Source organism: Rhinoderma darwinii, chromosome 1 (genome assembly GCF_050947455.1).
Source record: "Rhinoderma darwinii isolate aRhiDar2 chromosome 1, aRhiDar2.hap1, whole genome shotgun sequence".
Lineage (NCBI taxonomy): Eukaryota > Metazoa > Chordata > Amphibia > Anura > Rhinodermatidae > Rhinoderma > Rhinoderma darwinii.
This window is the reverse complement of record NC_134687.1, coordinates 379,319,850-379,341,234: the sequence shown is the minus strand read 5'-3', so window position 1 is coordinate 379,341,234 and position 21,385 is coordinate 379,319,850.

Below are 21,385 nucleotides of genomic sequence, written 5' to 3'. Positions count from 1 at the left end.
TGGATATGTTGTTCAAGGAGTTTTGAGGTACACAGAAGTAGTGAGATGGCGCGATAGCTGGACGAAGAGGATGGGTCAAGGAATGGCTTCTTAAGGATGGGTGTGATGGTTGCGTGATTAAATGGAGAAGGGAAGACTCCAGTGGTTAGTAATAAGTTTAAAAGATGGATTAGGGCTGGGATAAACACAGTAGTAAGGTTGGGAATGAGGTGGCAAGTGCACATGTAGTGAAGTGGGATTTAGTGGTATTTAGGGGGTAAAGATTTTAATCTGTAATGATAGAGAAGCAGGTTATGGGGAAGAGCACTGAGCAATTGTGGAGAGAGGTTGAGGGTTCTGTAGGTTGAAGCTTTCTCTTATGTTGTTGATCTTGTGTTTGAAATATGAGTCAAAGTCCTCAGATGAGATGTGTAACGTCCGTGGCTGCAGGCTGTCAGCTCCAGCCTCCCGCTGACAGCCGCGGCAACGAGTCGGCAAGCGCTGGCCCCAGCCTCCTCCTCAGGAGACGCCAGCGCTTGCATCCACTCACCTTCGTCGGAGCCCGCAGGGTGCGCGCGCACGCTCGTCCCCGCTCTTAAAGGGGCAGCGCGCGCACCGGACATCTTGAACGACCTTTGACCCGTGAGTACCCTGAGCTATAAGAGGAGTCCAGCCCCCTAGTTCGATGCCTGAGCGTTGTTAGTTTTCCCAGTCTGTCTTGCAAATGGTCCCTTAGTGTTTCCCGTTCCTGTTGTTACCCGTACCTTGTTCCCCATTCCTGTTTCCGTGCTTTGCCCTAGTATCTAGTCATGCCACGTCCGGAGGAATCCGCCACGTCCTGTGTCATCTGCCACGTCTGGAGGAATCTGCCACGTCTGGAGGAATCTGCCAAGTCTGGAGGAATCCGCCACGTCCTGTGTCATCTGCCACGTCTGGAGGAATCTGCCACGTCTGGAGGAATCCGCCACGTCCTGTGTCATCTGCCACGTCCGGAGGAATCCGCCACGTCCTGTGTTATATGCCACGTCCGTAGGAATCCGCCACGTCTGGCACAACTTGCGGCTCCTGTGTCATCCGCCACGTGTGGCGCCATCTGCTGCACCCATCTCATCTGTGCCAGAGCTGCGGCCACCATCTGGACTATTCAGGTACCCTTGTGCGGGACATTGTAATTCTGGGGTGTCCTGTTGTTTGGCCAGCTGCCTCCCCGCTGCGGCGGTACGGCCTAGTGGGTCCACTAACCCGCTTCGTGACAAGATGAGAGATGTGGAAGGGGGCACTGGAGAACGGAATAGGCAGTTAAATAATAATTGTTTCGGGTCGTGGGACAGAGAAGAGTTGGGCTGAACGAGCAGTTTTCTGATAAGAGAATGCCAACTACTCCACCATGTTGGTTGCCGGAGCAAGGAATGTGAAGGCTGCCATAAGAGAGTGCTGCAGGGGAGGCTGTGTTGGAGTGTGTCAGTCACATTTCAGTTAGAGCCAGGAAGGATAACGTGTAAAAAATAGAGATTATGGATGTAGGAGAGTTTGTTGTAGACAGAACGTGCATTCAATAATGCTCAAGAGAGAGGGACTGGGGAAACATGGGTCAAGCAAATGCTTTTGAAAATTAAGAATTTGTGTGATAGTCAAAATATACATTTTATATTGATAATGGTAAGAATATAATATGGGCTCTAATAGTTACGTTCAGTTCCAATTTTGTTTAGTGCACTTATAAAGTTGGGTTGCACAGAATTGATCTTTGTAGCACACATTATTTAGAACTAGTCAGATGATATGTATCTAGGAAAAATGAAGCCCCAAAATAAATTGTCTAATACTCTAATATTAAATGCACATACTACAGTACATATATCTACACAAACAGCCTGCTCCAGGACACTGGAAATCACTACAAGATAACATAACATGTACAGGAATGTGTCCTTGTTTATATTCTGCAGAAACACTTGATGAGAAACTCTTGGAATGGAGAAGACAATAAACTGTACATGAAATGTGTCCTTGCACATAATATAAACAGGTCAGGCTATAAATATGATTATATAATGTGCAACGATGTAATTGCTTTATAAAATCACATAAATACTTATCTTTTCCCTTATAAAACGATGGGACTAAATATTTTACTGGGTAGAGGAATTGTACATTGCACTCATCATTTTGGTTTTACATGTGAAGACCCCATGAATTTAATTTCTTACATTTCTATTATTCTTGAAGTTTATCTCTAGATGTTTGGTGCTTGACAGAAGGAATCCTCCCTCAGATTGTAATTTGCAGAATAATCACCAATAGTAACATCCGACGGATGAATCTGAATCAGCAGCCCTAATAGTAGTAAGGCCTCATGTACATGGGCGTATTACGGTTCTATACAATCTATAAATTATACGGCACCCATTCAAGTGCATTGGACCTTACTGTACCTCCATATGCCTCCGATTTAATATGGAGGAATATGGAGGTTTTTTTTCTTTTGGATTCTGTACAACATTGCTTCTATGGGAGAATATCTCCGTACATACAGCACCCAACGCAGCCTGTTTGGCAGCATATGGAGGGGCACAGATCAGGATAAGCAAAATTTGAATTGAGGCACAGAATTAAGCTTGTTCCCTCATGATTTAGAAGCTCATGTTCCTGCCAAGTCTAAGGACACAAACTCTCAATAAAATATTCTATGGTATAATATGCTGTCTTTAGACTTTCTGCCTCGATGATCTATGGATCTCCCATGCTTTTATGGATTCATTCCATCATGGCTCTCAGCTTTAGTTAATGGGAGTGGAAAAACATAAGCATGCCCCCCCAACCTGCTCCTGTGCACATGATCTACAAGGATATTATATACTGTTCACATCGTCCGTGACAAACCTTTACAGTATCATTTTATTCTTAAAAGTTTGTCTCCTATAAAATGGCCCAAGTGAATAGATGTAAAAACCTGCGCAAGAAGTATAGCAGATTTGCTTTGCGAATTCATCCTAAAGGAAGCAGTGGAAAGTTGTTGTTTTTTATTAATACTAGACATAAAATATATTGGAGGTGTAAAAACAACTGATTAGAAATACTCTGTAGTTTAGTGTCGTAACACAAGGAAAGCAGTATGTAGACTGAAAGCCTGGTACATTTCTATATCTCATAGAAATGTCTCTTCTAAGAACTAATAATAGGTTCTTCTAGAAGTAATAAAGTTCACGTTTCAATTTTCTTAAAGACAATATTTGTGCACCTTCAGTTTCTGTTTAAAGGAAAAGTATAACATATATTTTTTTTTTCCTAAATAATCTTTTTTCTAATCAGTTTTTATTTTTTTAATCTAGATTTTTTTGCTCTGTACATGATTATTGTGGCAGTCATCTTCCCTGAGCTGCTGTAAATGGCTGCTGTATCAGAGGAGCGTAGCTAACCTCGGACGTAGAAAACTGTAGGTCCGAATGGACCATAGGATACTTGTGAACTGGAGAGGAACCATTGACTTCTATGGGAGAGTTTTCTAGGCATGCTCTGTGAACTGTGCAGGAATGGATAAGAGGAGAGCTGTGTCCTGGTGGATCCTGTGTTTTCTATTTATATGTGTTACCTTTCATTGTTTTCCTGCCTGTGATGATAATGAGATGACTGCTGAGAAGTGATCTCTACAGAACAGGAAGTGTCAGTCTATTATGAGGCCCAGCAGTCAGAGTGAAAACTGCAAAATGTAAGGATTATTTTTTAACATAGATAATGACATGCAAAAAAATAAATAATCATCAAACATTCTTAAAAAATCAGTTTAACATAAAAACTTGATTTAAACAATAGGCCATTTTCTGAAGACACAATCCAATTGTGCTAGCATGAGTACTCATCAGATAGGTAAACCTTCACAATGGGCCTTATCCCATGCTTCCCAATCTGTGCCAAATATAATCTAATATAATAAAAATGTTAACTTTTTGGAAAATTCCACTGTAAAATAATAATTTGGTTGATGGGATTAAAAACCATGCACTGTTCTAATAATATACTTAATTGTACCAATAAATACTACAGCTCATCCAATTCACTCAAGATGTTCTTATTTTCTTACCTATCTCATCGTTTGTGCTGTAAAACTAATTACTATGAGAGCTTCATGTCGTTCTGGAGGATCCTTTTCTACCACTAATTTATTTATCTTTTAATTTGCTTGTCCTTTAGTTTAGACTATGTAAAGGGGTAGTCTGATCTGGACAACTGTTCTTTAAGTCAGACCCCGCTTGCAAAAAACAAGCCCTCCCATCAAACGTTAGAAAAATAAAAAAGTTATGGCTCTCAGAATATGGCGACAAAAAACAAATTTTATTTTTAACAATTAGTTTTTTTCCTTGTAAAAGTAGGAGAAAATAAAAAAACGTTATCAATTTAACCCCTTCCCGACATTTGACGTATCCATACGCCAAAGTCGGGTAGGGGAAGTATGGAAAAGGGCTCACGGAGTAGGATCAATAGCGACCGCGGCATTTAAATCGTTAGAAAGAGGGGCGACCCCCTCTAACAGCTCATCGCGCCCCCCGCAATGCAATCACGGGGAGGCGATGGTTGCTATGGCTGCCTGGGGGTCTAATGAAGTCCCCCAGGTCCGCCATCTTTATACACCTATTAAGCTCTGCCTCAGGCAGGGCTTAATAGATGCCTGTCAGAATCACGATATACTGCAATACATTATTATTGCAGTATATCGTGCAAGCTATCTAACGATCGCTGGTTGAAGTCCCCTAGGGGGACTAATAAAAAAAATAAAAATGTGTAAAATAAAGGGTTTTTTTTAATGTAAAAAAAAATAAAAATATTAAAAGTTCAAAAAAATACCTTTTCACATTTTCCCCCTAGATCATAAGTAAAAAAATAAATAAATAAACATAATTGGTATCGCCGCATCCGTAAAAGTTTGAACTATTACAATATATAATTATTTAACCCGCACGGTGAACGCCGTAAAAAAAAAATGTAAACGCCAGAATCTCTATTTCTTGGTCACCTCATCTCCCACAAAAAATTAAATAAAAAGTGATCAAAGGGTTGCATGTACCCCAAAATGGTATCATTAAAAACTAGAGCTTATCCCGCAAGAAATAAGCCCTCATACCACTTAATTGACGGAAAAATAAAAAAGTTATGGCTCTCATAATTTGGCGACACAAAATACATTTTATTTTTTACACTTAGGTTGTTACTTGTAAAAGTAGTAAAATATAGAAAAAAACTATATATATATTTGGTATAGCAGTAGTCGTATTGACCCACAGAATAAAGTTAACATGTTATTTTAATTGCACAGTGAATTCCGTTAAAACAAAGCGCAAAAAATAATGGAGGAATCGTTGTTTTTTCCCGTTTCCTAGTACATTATATGGCACAATAAATTGTGCTACAAAAAAATACAACTCGTCCCGCAAAAATCAAGCCCTCATAGGACTATATAGATGGAAAAATAAAAAAGTTATGGCTTTTGGAAGGTGGGGAAGAAAAAACAAAAATGAGAATCTGAAAAATGGCTGCGACGGGAAGAGGTTAATATCGCCGTAATCGTATTGACCCGCAGAATAAAGTTAACATGAAATTTTTACCGCACAGTAAACGCCATTAAAACAATACCCCAGAAACAATGGAGGAATCACTGTTTTTTCCCATTTCATCCCACAAATTTTTTTTCCCAGTTTCCCAGTACATTACATAGTGCTTTGAAAAACTAGAGCTCGTTTCGCAAAAAACAAGCTCTCATATGGAAAAATAAAAAGGTTATGATTTTTGAAAGGAGGGAAGCAAAGGAACAAAAATGAAAAATAAAAAATGGCTGCAATGGAAAGGGGTTAAAAAGTATGGGTATGACAGCTGCAGTCCTTATGGAAAGTCATGGGTCTTCTTATCATAATTCTAATAAACAAACAGTAGGGTGAAAAAAAGCTGTTCTCATTTCCCATGCAAGAAAAATGCAGTCTAAGGCCACATGCACACGGCCGTGCCCGTAAATCACGGCCCGCGATTGCGGGCACGACCGTAACTCCCACTGAACAGAATAGAGAGAGCTGTGCGCACACAAAACCCTCTCTCCACTAGTCTCTGCCTGGATTCTGCGGTCAGTTCTTGATATAGGTGTAGGTCCCAGAGGTGGGATCCGCATCTATCAGACATTTTTAGCATATTCTGTGGATATGCCATAAGTGTCTAAGATGGGAAAACTCCTTTAATACAACAGAGTGAAATCCAGTGACTCACTGTTAATGTCTTCTCAGATTGGAGTCGCTCACTTTTCCTTTTTTTCTTCCAGATTGCCCCCTCGGTGCCACACACAATAATAGTATCCCCTTTAGGCCACACAATAATAATAGTGCCACACACAGCTCCCTGTAGATAGTGCCACACAAAGTCCACTGTAGATAGTGCCAAACACAGCCCCCCTCTTGTAGATAGTGGCACACACAGCCCCCCTCTTGTAGATAGTGCCACACGTAGACCCCCTCTTGTAGATAGTGCCACCCACAGACCCCCTCTTGTAGATAGTGCCACACACAGCCTCCCTCTTGTATATAGTGCCACCCAGCCCCCCACTTGTAAATAGTGCCATACAGCCCCCCTCTTGTAGATAGTACCACACCACAGCCCCCCACTGTAGATAGTGCCACAAAGCCCTCCACTGTACAGTGCCACAAAGCCCCCCCACTGTAGACAGTGCCACACAGCCCCCCCACTGTAGACAGTGCCACACAGCCCCCCCACTGTAGACAGTGCCACATAGCCCCCCCACTGTAGACAGTGCCACATAGCCTCCCACTGTAGACAGTGCCACACAGCCCCCCACTGTAGACAGTGCCACACAGACCCCCCCCCTCCTTGTACAAGGTGTCACACAGCCCTGCAAACACAAAAAATGTTTTACTTACCAAGTCCCGTTCCCGGGACGGACAGAGCTGCTCTACAGCCTCGGGACGCTGAGATGGGACCCTTGCGTAAGCCAGCGTGATGCAGTGACATCATCACACTGGCCTGCGCAGGGATTCTTCTCTGGTGGATAAGTAATCAGTTGTCTGGTAGTGGACAACCCCTTTGATTAAAAAAAACAGTTTACTTTAGAACCTCATACTGCATACATAAAGAATATACATTTGTATGGCCGCACTGTAATAGCTGTTTAAAGTTTATATTAGGGAATGACATACAGAATATCTTACTGAGTCTACATTATATTTAAAATAATGTAGAATTTTAAATAAGTGGGAAAGGAGTAGAAAGAATTACAACAAGGATTTTCATCTGTGCTTGTTGGTAAGGTTTAATAATCTTCCTCAGTAAAGAATGTTACAAGGTTATCTACTATTAAAAGTCCTTGATTAAAGTAAGAGACAAAATAGCAGAAGTTTAGAATTTTTTCTATATAAACAAACATTCACATTTTATATTTCATAAATTATAAACATATGACCTTCTCCAGATGCTGTATGAAGGTTTTTATCCTTAATGTATAGAAATAATCTTGCACAAATAGGTCACAATGAATTGTTTTCTCCAAGGGAACCAGAAATTATGTAAAATGCATTCATTTAAATATAGAAATTAATGTATTTAAGTAATAAATATTTAAAAAGTAAATATTCTGAGTCTGGGTCTAAGGAATTATCACGACTCATGATGGTGACTCATTCTGAAGGGTTTCATGTATAACTCCGGTTTGCACTCATGGTCAGTATATTCGGATAACAATGGCCATTATTTTTCTATAAGATTTGTGGTATTCTCACATGTTACCAGCTGATGTCTATGATTATAATTTATAGCAAAAATAATACCCATCAGGATGCAATCTGATCTGTTCTGATACAACTTCATCAATAGAAATACCTAAGCATGGATAATTTGCCAGTGGTATTGCCCATAACAATTAATTTACCCATAAATGGAACTGATGAAGACTGATACACTTTGCTATCAGTTTTAGTCCAATAGAAAGAAATATATTCTGCAAAAACATGATCCTGGCCTTAAAGGGGTTACCAAGATCAAGCTTTATCACCTATCCTTTCAATAGTCTGAAATGCCTGATCACTGGTGGCTCATTGCTAGGGCTTTCATGGATCACTAGAACAGGGGTCCTTCATTCCTCCTTATTGCACTCCTTGCAGTGAGGAGCGTGAATGGAGCGGCGGTCGAGATATGCGCTATGCCGCTGATTCAATGTCTATGGGGTTGACGAAAACAGCCAAGCGCATGCTCAGCCAATACTCCATTCAAAGTACCCCTCACTGTGGTTATGCATTGAGGAGGAACTGGGAGTTTGGGACCCCGTTCAAGTAATTGGTGGAGATCCCACTGGTGGGGCCTTCGGTGATCAGACATTTAACACCCATCCTATGGATAGGCGATAAATGTTGATCTTTGAAATACCCCTTTAGCCCAAAGTCAATATTAGTGGCAGCATCTTGCATGAGCTTCCTGTGTTCATGTGATAATGTATCTGCCTTAGGGCTTATTTAGACGAACATATAATAGGTCCGTGCAACGCGCGTGATTCGCGCAACAGTAGTAAAAACTATGAATGAAAACAGAAAAGCACCACGTGCTTTTCTGTTTACAAACATACAGAGTGTCATAATGATACGCTGCTGACAGACGGAGCTGTTAAGTACCTTTTGCGCAAAACGCACACGCTCGTGTGAATCCGGCCTTAATAAGTATATATATTATGCCATGCCCACAAAAAATATTTTCTTTTTTGTTTGCCCGACCTCGTTTTGCCTGGTGAGGCATCTACTGGCCGCAGATTCCAGGCTGAAACAGGTTGAGAGGGAGCCATGCATGCGCACGGCTCTCTCCATTCTGCTCTATGGGAGTTACAGAAACAGCTGGGCAGTGCTTGCTCGGCCTTTTCCATATATATGATATATATACTGTGTATGTGTTTGTATGTATATATATATATATATATATATATATATATATATATATATATACACACACACACACACACATTATACTGTATATCATGCTGGCATTGAAAGACATGTAATTGATTGAGAAAGATTGAACTTGATGAACCTGTTTCTTTTTTCAACCTATGTAACAATGTTATATACGTAGTGCCAACATATTCCGTAGCACTGTACAACTCAAAGAGTACGAGTACAGACAAAATCCAGAATGACCAGTAATGAACAATTCAAACACAAGGAGTGAGGGCCCTACTTACAAGAGTTCACAATCTATGAGCAAATAGGCGTGACACAAGAGGTAAAAAGTACTTGATTTATACTATACAAAATTGTAAGGCGGATAGGAGCAGCACAAGTGCAGATTACCAAATAAATGGTCGGTGCTAAGCTTCAAATGATAGAAGTGACTTCTCCCCATACGATGTATAACAAAAAGACAAGAGCATGGAAGCAGCACTCACGAAAAAAAGTGAAATTTGTTCAACCAACAGATGCAGCATTTCACTTCCTCAATGGAAGCATTTTCAAGCAAACAGTGATAGTATCACACAAGTATAAATACAGAGAACACAGTTCAAAAAACAAGGGTTGTGATTAATAGCAATTTATACAAAACATATAAAAATCACACAATGTAACCATGTACAAAAAACATGTGATTTAAGAGTCTCATCTGGACATATAAAAATAAAGATTACAAATGTGTACTATCTACCATATCCATGTAAACACGCATGTTCTGTAGATTAGGTGTCATTAGTGATTAAATAATAAAACATAAAAACAGCTGACACTCACCACACTGAGTTGAATGCAAACCTCATGGACTGAATAACTCGTGCTAATTACTTGAATCTGGGCGTTTCACACGCCGGACAGCACATGCCCACATCCTAGCTGTCTATTGGGTAAGGCCATCCTCGTGTTCCAAAGTTGCCATGACAAAGTACAACAACATGGGGTCAAGATTAAACACAGCAGCTGAAAAAGGCCATTCCGGCCGTGCAATAATTTCTAGGTAAAATGTGCCGTGTACCACCATCTTTATTAAGGGCAAAATGCCAGTATACATTAATCTATATGGATTATAGTGGTCTCAATCCTCACTCAACCAATATGCTGATATATAATCAACAAACAGGTATATGGTGGAGATCATTCCGGGATCTCTAGCTAAGCAGCAGAACCTATACCATAAAAAGGCAAAGCAACCCCTGTGTGCAGAACACATATCACCGACTCAAAAGGGCCAAGGCATCCCAAATTATCCCAGCTGACATAAAAATTATGTAGGTATATGTAAACTTATTGAAGTTGTACCCAGTCAAAGCAGCCTACGTGGATATGGTAGATAATACACATTTGTAATTTTTATTATTATATGTCCAGATGAGACTCTTAAATTTGTTTTTTGTACACGGTCACATTGTTACATTGTCTGATTTTTATATGTTTTGTATAAATTGCTATTAATCACAACCCTTGTTTTTTTAACTGTGTTCTCTGTATTTATACTCGTGTGATGCTATCACTGTTTGCTTGAAAATGCTTCCATTGAGGAAGTGAAATGTTGCATTTGTTGGGTGAATAAACGTCACTTTTTTTTCGTGAGTGCTGCTTCCATGCTCTTGTCTTTATGATTTATACTATATGTATAGTTCTGTCACGAGGGGTTCGTGGACCCACTGGGCCGTACCATCTTGGCAGTAAGGCAGCTGGCCAACAGGACGCAGGTCAAAGTCTATAGTTCGTATAGGGTACCTGTGGCAGCTCAGATAGTAGCGAGGCAGGCTAGGCAGGAACTTGGCAGCAGGTGGACGTCAGGAGTGGAGAGGCAGGTCAGGCGTGGAATAGAGCACAGCATGGATACAGCAAGCACAACACTAGATTCAGGAACAGGAAACAGGAAACAGGAACAGGAAACCACTGGGAGCAGGAAACACTAGGGGGCCATTTGCAAGACAGACTAGGGATACAACAACAAAGCTCATGCATAGAACTAGGGGGCTGGACCCCTCTTATAGTCCAGAGTACTCACAGGTCAGAGGTCAGGAACGAGGTCCGGTGCGCGCGCTGCCCCTTTAAGAGCGGGCACGCGCACCCTACGGGATCTGGCATTGGTGAGTAGACGCGAGCGCTGGCTTCTCCTGAGGAGGAGGCTGGGGCCAGCGCTCGCCGACTCGTGGCTGCGGCTGTCAGGTGAGGAACGGAGCTTACAGCCCGCAGCCACGGACATGACAGGTTCAGCCATCTTCAGGGCCGTTTTTATACAAATTGGGGCCCTTGGCAAGGTTAAAAGTGGGGCCCCAAATGCTGAATCAGGGCCTGCTCACATCTGCGTCGGGGTTCCATTGCTGGCTTCCGTCAGCCCTTTCCGTCAGGGGAACCCATGAACGCAAACCAAACGGAAACTATAGCTTCCGTTTGCATTACCATTGATTTCAATGGTAATGTTTCCGTTGCAAAAGGATTCCGTTTGTCCCCGTACCGTAAGGTTTCCGTTCTTTTGATGGAATCAACAGCGCAGTTGACTGCACTATTGATTCCATCCAAAAAACGGAAAGGTCTGACAGAAGCCATCAATGGAACCCCAACGCAGATGTGAACACACCGTTGCTGTATCAATAATGCAGTCAATTCAGAAGGCGATTTGCAGAGAACTGCATCACTGATTTCTAGCGCGTCCAAAACGCGAGTGTTGCAAGACCCAAAGCACATGTTCCCCCTCTCACACCAAAAAATTATCTGTATACATATTAAAGTTGGGCGATTATGACCTAAATCAAAATCACGATTAATTGAACATGTAACCTCGATTACGATTAATGAATAATTATTTAGGCCACACACCCATTTGCATGCCACACCCATATTTGCATGCTACGCCTTTGAATTAATATTTATCTCCTGAACCTGTTGCATACTATTGTGTAACCCCCTGACTGAGTCTGCCCACACACGGTTTATTGCCCCCATAGTGCTCCCCACAGTATAATGCCCCATAGCTGCCCCCACACATCATAATGCCCCTATAGCTGCCCTCCACACAAGTATAATACCACCACACCATAACAACATAGTGACTGACTAATACCCCCATACTGTTACTGAATAATACAGTTAGGTCCAAAAATATTTGGACAGTAACACAATCTTCATGATTTGGGCTCTGCATGCCACCACATGGATTTGAAATGAAACAACTGAGATGCAATTGAAGTGTAGACTTTCAGGTTTAATTCAAGGGGTTGAACAAAAATATCCTGTGAAACGTTTAGGAATTGTACAATTTTTCTACACACCCTCCTCATTTCAGGGGCTCAAAAGTAATTGAACAAATTAACATTACCATAAATAAAATGTTTTTTTAAATACTTTGTAGAGAATCCTATGCAGCCAATGACTGCCTGAAGTCTGGAGCCCATGGAGATCACCAAACGCTGGGTTTCCTCCTTTGTGGTGCTTTGCCAGGCCTTTACTGCCACTGTCTTCAGTTGTTGCTTGTTTGTGGGTCTTTCTGCCTTAAGTTTTGTCTTAGGCAAGTGAAATGCATGCTCGATCGGGTTGAGATCTGGAGATTGACTTGGCCATTACAGAATATTCCACTTCTTTACCTTAAAAAAACTCCTGGGTTGCTTTCGCAGTATGTTTTGGGTCATTGTCCATCTGTACTGTGAAGCGACGTCCAATCAACTTTGCTGCATTTGGTTGAATCTGAGGAGAAAGTATATCCCTGAACACTTAGGCTATGTTCACACGGGGTATTTTTCCGAGTTTTTTGACGCGGAAACCGCGTTGCAAAACTCGGCAGAAACGGCCCGAGAACGCCTCCCATTGATTTCAATGAGAGGCGTCGGCGTCTTTTTCCCGCGAGCAGTAAAACTGCCTCGCGGGAAAAAGAAGCGACATGCCCTATCTTCGGGCGCTTCCGCCTCTGACCTCCCATTGACTTCAATGGGAGGCAGGAGAAAGCGTATATCTCGCTGTTTTATGCCCGCGGCGCTCAATGGGCGCGGGCGAAAAACGGCGCGATAATTGCCGCGAAAATCGGCGTGCAGGGAGAGGAACATCTGCCTCAAAGTTCCAAACGGAATTTTGAAGCAAATATTCCTCCCCCAAAATACTCCGTGTGAACATAGCCTTAGAATTCATCCGGCTGCTTCTATCTTCAGTCACATCATCAATAAACACTAGTGACCCCGTGCCTTTGGCAGCCATGCATGCCCATGCCATCACACTGCCCCCACCATGTTTTACAGAGGATGTGGTGTGCTTTGGATCATGAGCCGTTCCAAGCCTTCTCCATACTTTCTTCCTCCCATCATTCCGGTACAGGTTGATCTTAGTTCCATCTGTCCATAGAATGCTGTTCCAGAACTGGGCTGGCTTCTTTATATGTTGTTTGGCAAAGTCTAATTTGGCCTATTTTTGAGGCTGATTAATGGTTTGCACCTTTTGGTGAACCCTCTGTATTTGCTCTCATGAAGTCTTCTCTTTATGGTAGACTTAGATACTGATGCACCTACCTCCAGGAGAGCGTTCTTTACTTGGGTAGATGTTGTGAAGGGGTTTTTCTTTACCATGGAAAGGATTCTGCGATCATCCACCACTGTTGTCTTCCGTGGATGTCCAGGCCTTCTGGAGTTCACGAGATCACCAGTGCGCTCTTTTTCTTTAAGAATGTAGCAAACTGTTGATTTGGCCACTCTTTACATTTGTGCTATCTTTCTGATGGATTTCTTCATTTTTTTCAGCCCAACGATGGTCTGCTTCACTCGCATTGAGAGCTCCTTTGACCTCAGGTTGTGGGTTCACAGCAACAGCTTCCAAATGCAAATGCCACACCTGGAATCCATTCCAGACCTTTTACCTGCTTAATTGATGATGGATTAACGAGGGAATAGCCCAAGCAGCCCATTAAATAGCTTTTGAGATAATTGTCCAATTACTTTCGGTCCCTTGAAAAAGAGGCAGCTACATTATTTAAGAGCTGTAATTCCTAAAACCTTCCTCAAATTAGGATGTGAATACCCTTAAATTAAAGCCGAGAGTCTGCACTTTAAGCCCATATTGATTATATAACTGTATATTCAATATGTTTTGGTAAACAGCTAAAATGACAAAACTTGTGTCACTGTCCAAATAATTCTGGACCTAACTGTATGTACTGAGCTTGGTTCTGGGGATTTATATATGTACTGAGCTTTGTTCTGGCTCTGTATATATGTACTGAGCTTGGTTCTGGGGATGTATATATGTACTGAGCTTGTTCTGGTGCTGTATTTATGTACTGAGCTTGGTTCTGGGGATGTATATATGTATTGAGCTTGGTTCTGGAGCCGTAATTATATAGAATATATTTATAATAACAAACAGATGGAATTGTTCTCAATTCATTGTATATTTCATGGGAACCTGTCTGGTAGTTTTAACCCCTTGAACCACCACCATGCGGTAATATATAACCTGACATTATTTCCAAATGTATGTTTTTTTCAGATGCAGCAAAATCTTTAAAATCCACTTTTAAAATGGCACACACTATATGCTAATTACTCATTATAGGGTCATGGTGCAATGCCGCTATCCTGAAGGGTCACATAGTCCTGTCTCCAAACCCAACTTTCCATGTTTGATTGACATCCCCCTGGCTGATACAACTTTTTCGGATGTGCCATTGCCTTGTGGCACAATACACAAGGGGGGGGGGCTGTGTGGCACTATACACAAGGGGGAGCTGTGTGGCACTATACACAAGGGGGAGCTGTGTGGCACTATACACAAGGGGGAGCTGTGTGGCACTATACACATGGGGTAGCTGTGTGGCACTATATACAAGGGGTTGTGTGGTAATACTAAGGGGGAGGCTCTGTGGCACTATCTACTAGGGTGGCTGTATGGCACTATTTACAAGGGGGAGGGCTGTGGCTCTATCTACAGGGGGCTGTGTGTGGCGCAATCTACAAGGGTCTGTGTGTGGCACTATTTACTAAGGGGATCTCTGCGGCACTATCTACTAAGGGGTGGCTGTGTGGCACTATATACAAAGGAGGGGGCTGTGTGGCACTATATACAGTGGGAGCGGTATAGCGCTATATACAGGGGGGCTTTATGGCGATATCTACAGAGGGGGCTGTATGGCACTATCTACAAGGGGGAGGTGGGGGCGCTATCTACAAGTGAGGTGTGACACAGTCTATAGGCGGGGCTGTATAGCACTGTCTACAGGGGCCGTATGGCACATTCTAGAGGGGGCACTATCTATAAGGGGGGCTGCTTGTGGCACCTGGGGGGGCCCAGTCAAGAGTTTGCTATGGGGCCCAGTCTTTCCTATTTACACCGCTGGTCACCACCAGCACATCATGTGCACTCAGGTAAGCCATAGATCTGCTACCAGGCTCCAATCTTCAACTCTTCAACCCTGCAGCACATCTTGGCTCCAGAGATTGTGAGTTTCTGAAATACTGGCTCTATTCCTTCCTCCTCATTTGTTAGTTTTTGTACTAGAAAACCATGCCATGATGATCCCACACTATTATAGCTTCATTTACAGCTGTATCTGTTTTAGGTGCGGGAGGAGTGAATTAGCACTTTTCTTGGGCACACTATATACTATAATAATAAGTTCCCATATAATCACCATATAATGCTGTAAAAAAAATAATACCATATAGTGCACAAATTATAACAGCTCCGTATTTTCAGACGTTTTTGAGTTTGTGTGTGAACATACCCTTACGGAAACAGCATAGCATAGCAAGCTATGATATTTCCGTAACTTTTAGACTTTTTACGTAACTTAGATTAACGGTATAGTGCTTCCCCACGCAGTATAATGCCCCTATAGTGCCTCCCCATACTGTATAATGCCCCCTCAGTGGCCCACACACAGTATAATGCCCCTATAGTGCCTCTCCACACACACAGTATAATGTCCCCATAGCTGCCCCACACACAGTATAATGCCCCTATAGTGCCTCCCCACACAGTATAATGCCCCCGTAGCTGCCCCCCCACAAACAGAGTATAATGCCCCTATAGTGCCTTCCCACAAAGTAAAATGCCCCTATAGCTGCCCCACACACAGTATAATGCCCCCATAGTGCCCCCTCACAGTATAATTCTCCTATAGCGGCTCAACATAATAAAATGCCCCATAGTGCCCCCAGACAGTATAATGTCCCCATAGCTGCCACCACACTGTATAATTCCCCCATAACTGCCCCCACACAGCATAATACCCCCATAGCTGCCCCACACAGTATAATACCCCCTCAGCTGCCCCTACAGCCATCATAATGCCCCAACAGTGCCTAATAAAAATTGAAAAAAAATTATACTTACCTAACCCCGTTCCCACGACATGTGGAGAAAATCCCTCTGCTCCTTCGGTCTGTGCTCTGTGTGGTTCGCCCCAGACAGGCGCGATGACATCACTGCATCACGCCTGTCTCTGCCGAGCCGCTTTAATGTCGGCGTTATACAGTGAATGCTGGAGCAGGGAGCCTGCTCCAGCATTGATTACAACTGTATCTGTGTCCTGAAGATGCAGATACAGTTGAAACCGAGACATGCCACCACTGGGGGACCGTCCCAGCCCACCCCTGGACCCAATCATCTCAGTGGGCCTGGGGCCACCGCTCCCCCCCCCTGCCCACCTGCCAGCTACGTCTCTGGAACTATCCCAAAAAGTAAACTTACCAGAGCTACACATTTTTTTTAGATGTAGTGTATTGTGTTTCTTCTGGTTTGTCTCATTTGTCTTATAGAGGGGTGCATGAAAAACATATTTTTTATAGACAATATTAGATTTTATTGACTGACAGGATAGTTGAAAAATATACCGTTAAAGGGGTTTTCCCATCATGGACATTTATGGCTGTTTCCGTAACTCCCATAGAAGTGAATGGGAGTCAGGGAAACAGTGTAGCACGGCGAGCTACGCTGTTTCGTTAGCTACCGAGTTCCGGAAACAGTGTAGCTTGCCGTGCTACGCTGTTTCAGTAACACCCATTCACTTCTATGGGAGTTACGGAAACAGCATAGCTTAGCGAGCACTCGGCTGTTTCCATAAATCCCGACCACCTAACCAGGATGTGGCCTGGAGGCAGCGGACCCGAGTAAGCTAGAACGGGGTTTAGGGGGCCCTGTTCTAGAGATAGGTGTGGGTACCAGAGGTGGGACGGCATCTATCGGATTTTTATGGCATATCTTGTGAATATATCATAAATGTCTCTGATGGGAAAACCCCTTTAAGGCTGGTTGTGTAGGGAGGTTACAAATAAGGGTGAAGTTAGCAGGGTTTGATTTTGTGGGAAGGGTATCATACTATGTAAGAAAAAGATAGATCCGGAGTATATATAAAATATAACTTTTACTTAATTTCTTTTAAAATTATTTGTAAAAACATAACATGTGTATATAGAAGTTTCTCATGCCAATACTGCATGTGATTTTTCATATATGAATGATGTGCATTTTCATCATAATTTTTGAGACAGCAGATAGTCCACTTTTGTAAGGATCATAAATCTGTACTATTTTTAATTTCTCTTTTCTAGAGGTTCCCCCACATTTTATTTGTTTTCATTTATCTTACATGGATAACATGCAGCGGTAATAGGAAAATTTGGGGACTGTTGCCCTCCTACCTCTTTTTTCTGGTCTTAGTAGTCCTCCATTGATTGTGTCCTTATGTCAAGGAAGTGGGTAACCTCTTTGAGATGGCAAGTGGTAAATAATGTTCTCCCAACGCGTTTCCTCCTGATCAATTGATTCCTCAGGGGAGATAGGTCAATGAAGCAGCTTCATCCAAGTTCATTGGAAGCCGTTTAAAGATTTGTATGGCTGTCTATTTCACAGAAAGAAAGCTTTCCAATGAAAGCATATTTGCAGTGGCAAAAGAGAAACCTTCCCATCTAGGAAGTCAAACACAGCGCTCGTTCCAAGACGGACGCCGGAATTTTTGTCTCAAAAATTATGATGAAAATGCACATCATGCATATATGAAAAATCGCATGCAGTATTGGCATATGAAACTTCTATGTACACATGTTATGTTTTTACAAATAATTTTAAAAGAAATTAAGTAAAAGTTATATTTTATATATACTCCGGATCTATCTTTTTCTTTCACAATATTACGGAGAACGAAAATTAAAACAATTTTTTGTCCAGGTGGGGGACTCCTACCAATACCAAAATGTATCTATTATACTATGTAGCATTTTATATCTTTATTTTATTTCCACAACATGGATATTGCCATATCCTGTTTTTTTATACAGCACTTTATCGGCTCAGGCTGAGCTGCAGTATAAATAATGGGGAAGAGGCACAGCAGAAGCCTAAGTCTGTGATTAGACAGGTGGTGGATCTCAAACTCCCTTTAGAAAATTCAGATAAGATAGTCACTGATCATACTTCTGCCTAATGGGTCAGAAGTAAAGAAGCAGTCAGTCTGCCAGCACTGGTGTAAATACATAGCAGGTGAGCCTTTCCCAGTGAAACTGACTTACTGTGCAAGTAGACATCGACTTTAAACTTGCAAAGGTTTTACCCACATTGTGGGATGGGCCAAACTGGACTACTGAATTTCAAACCTCACTAACTAAATAGGATGTGGCTTCCTGTTTAGAATGAACATCAATGCAAAATCAGCTGTTTGCTGGGAGATCTCAGGAGCAGGATCACCAGATCACTGTGGCAGCACCCATATGAAAATGCTTGTCTGTGATGAGACAACACCTTTGTTCGGAAACGTCCTTCCCTTTAAGATTGCCATGACAACTAGTCTAGCTTCTGGGCGGCTCTGGTTTTAGTTGCAGAGCCTATCCCACTTCTCTGTCTTTCTTTGTATCAGATTGAAGGGTGGAGTATTTAAATCTGGTTTGGTTCTGTCTTGTTTGCATGTGTTTGATAAAGCTCCTGATTATACCCTGTACCTTTGACTATTTGAACTATTGGAACTGTACCTCGGCTTGTCTATGGATTTACCACTTGCTTACTGATTTGGATATTCTGCTCCCAACTGGTTTTGACCTCTGCACTTCCTGATATCCTTTAGATTTGTGATTTGGACTTTCTGTTTACCCTCGGGCTGTCTTGTTATCTGTTTTGGTATTGCCTGCATTGCACCTCTTGCACAACACCGAATTTTGTTAAAGCAATCTGGATTCTATGCAGCCAAATCCAACCTGCCTTGCTGTGGGCTCTGGTAAAAAACATGGAGTAGCCTTAGTCTCTGCTGATCAGAGTTGTGATAGATTTGAGGTAGCGGATTTACTTGCACGCTTGTTCCAGACAGTCTCCAGTTGCTTTTGCGGAATCGCTTACATAGCAATTCCACCAACTTTCACTCATTGGAATTGCTCAACTAGTGATTCCATAACACCCATAATGAATGGGTGTACAGGTCTACCCAATAAAGTGGCCACTGGCGCTTTTACAAGATGTATCTAAATTGTGTATTTTGCATAACATTTTAAATATGTTTTCCTACTGTTTTTTTTTTAAAATTTCACTAATTTGGACTATAAGGGCATGACCACACGTGGCGGATTTCCTCCGCAACTGTCCGCATCAATGCCGCACAGAATCTGCGTTGCAGATTCTGCTGCGGATCTGCACAAAATGTGCAGTAAATTGATGCGGACTAGCTGCTGCGGACTGCGGTAAAAGTGCTTCCCTTCTCTCTATCAGTGCAGGATAGAGAGAAGGGACAGCACTTTCCCTTGTGAAAGTCAAAGAAATTCATACTTACCGCCCGTTGTCTTGGTGACGCGTCCCTCCTTCGGCATCCAGCCCGATCTCCCTGGATGACGCGGCAGTCCATGTGACCGCTGCAGCCTGTTATTAGCCTGTGATTGGCTGCAGCCGTCACTTAGACTGAAACGTCATCCTGGGAGGCCGGACTGGAGACAGAAGCAGGGAGTTCTCGGTAAGTATGAACTTCATTTTTTTTTACAGATACATGTATATTGGGATCGGTAGTCACTGTCCCGGGTGCAGAAACAGTTACTGCCGATCGCTTAACTCTTTCAGCACCCTGGACAGTGACTATTTACAGACGTCTCCTAGCAACGCTCCCGTCATTACGGGAGCCCCATTGACTTCCTCAGTCTGGCTGTAGACCTAGAAATACATAGGTCCAGCCAGAAGGAAGAAATGTCAAGTTAAAAAAGCAAGACGGATCCGCAGCACACATAACATGTGCATGACTGCTGCGGACTTCATTGCGGAAATTAGAATCTCCATTGAAGTCAATGGAGAAATTCCGCCATGAGTCCGCCACTGCTCCGCAACAGACAGAGCATGCTGCGGACACCAAATTCCGCTCCGCAGCCTATGCTCCGCAGCGGAATTTTACGCCTCGTCTAAACGAACACTGCTAAATTAAAGTGTAAGTCAATGGACAAACGGCTCCGCTGCGGATTAACGCTGCGGAGTGTCCGCACCGGAATTTAAGTGAAATTCCGCCACGTGTGAACCCAGCCTAAGAACTCAAAAGAATTAAACGATCCCATTACTTCAGTCCTTCTACCATAGAAACTAAATTGCACTTTCTCTATATAATGAGTACACCAGAACCAAACATTATAATTGACTCTTAAATGTTGTTTCATTTCTATTCTGCAGGAAAGGAAATAGTTTTAAAATGTTTTAGAAGCTACATATAAAGATAATGCAGAATGCATTTTGTGTTATAGTCTAGAAAGTTTGACAATTATGCCAATTAAGGTGTTCTCGAGTATCTTATATTCAATTCTTATGGTCAGTTTATGTGTGATTGTTCCCTGCAATGACTATACGATGGACCATTTCCATCAAACTGCAAAATACTGCTTTAGAGGAAAACTGTTCTATCCTCCATAGAAAGAAATATTTAGGCGCTGCTCATGTCGTGTTTGGGGCTTTGATATTTTAAAGTATTGTAAAAATGACTGTGCAGTGAAACATGTGTTGTCTCCTGAACTTCATGTTCTCTGTTGTGGCTGGGCCCATTAGGCTGGGTTCACACGACCTATTTTCAGGCGTAAACGAGGTGTATTATGCCTCGATTTACGCCTGAAAATAGGGCTACAATACGTCGGCAAACATCTGCCCATTCATTTGAATGGGTTTGCCGACGTACTGTGCAGACGACCTGTCATTTACGCGTCGTCGTTTGACAGCTGTCAAACGACGACGCGTAAAATGACTGCCTCGGCAAAGAAGTGCAGGACACTTCTTTGCAACGTAATTTGAGCCGTTCTTCATTGATGTCAATGAAGAGCAGCTCAAGATTTACGAGCGTCACAGACGCCTCGCATAATGCGAGGTGGAGCTTTTATGTCTGAAACGACGCAGCTGTTTTCTCCTGAAAACAGTCTGTCTTTTCAGATGTAAAAGCCAGCTAGCGTGTGCACATACCCTTAGGATGCAATCACATGTGGCATATTTTGTTGCAG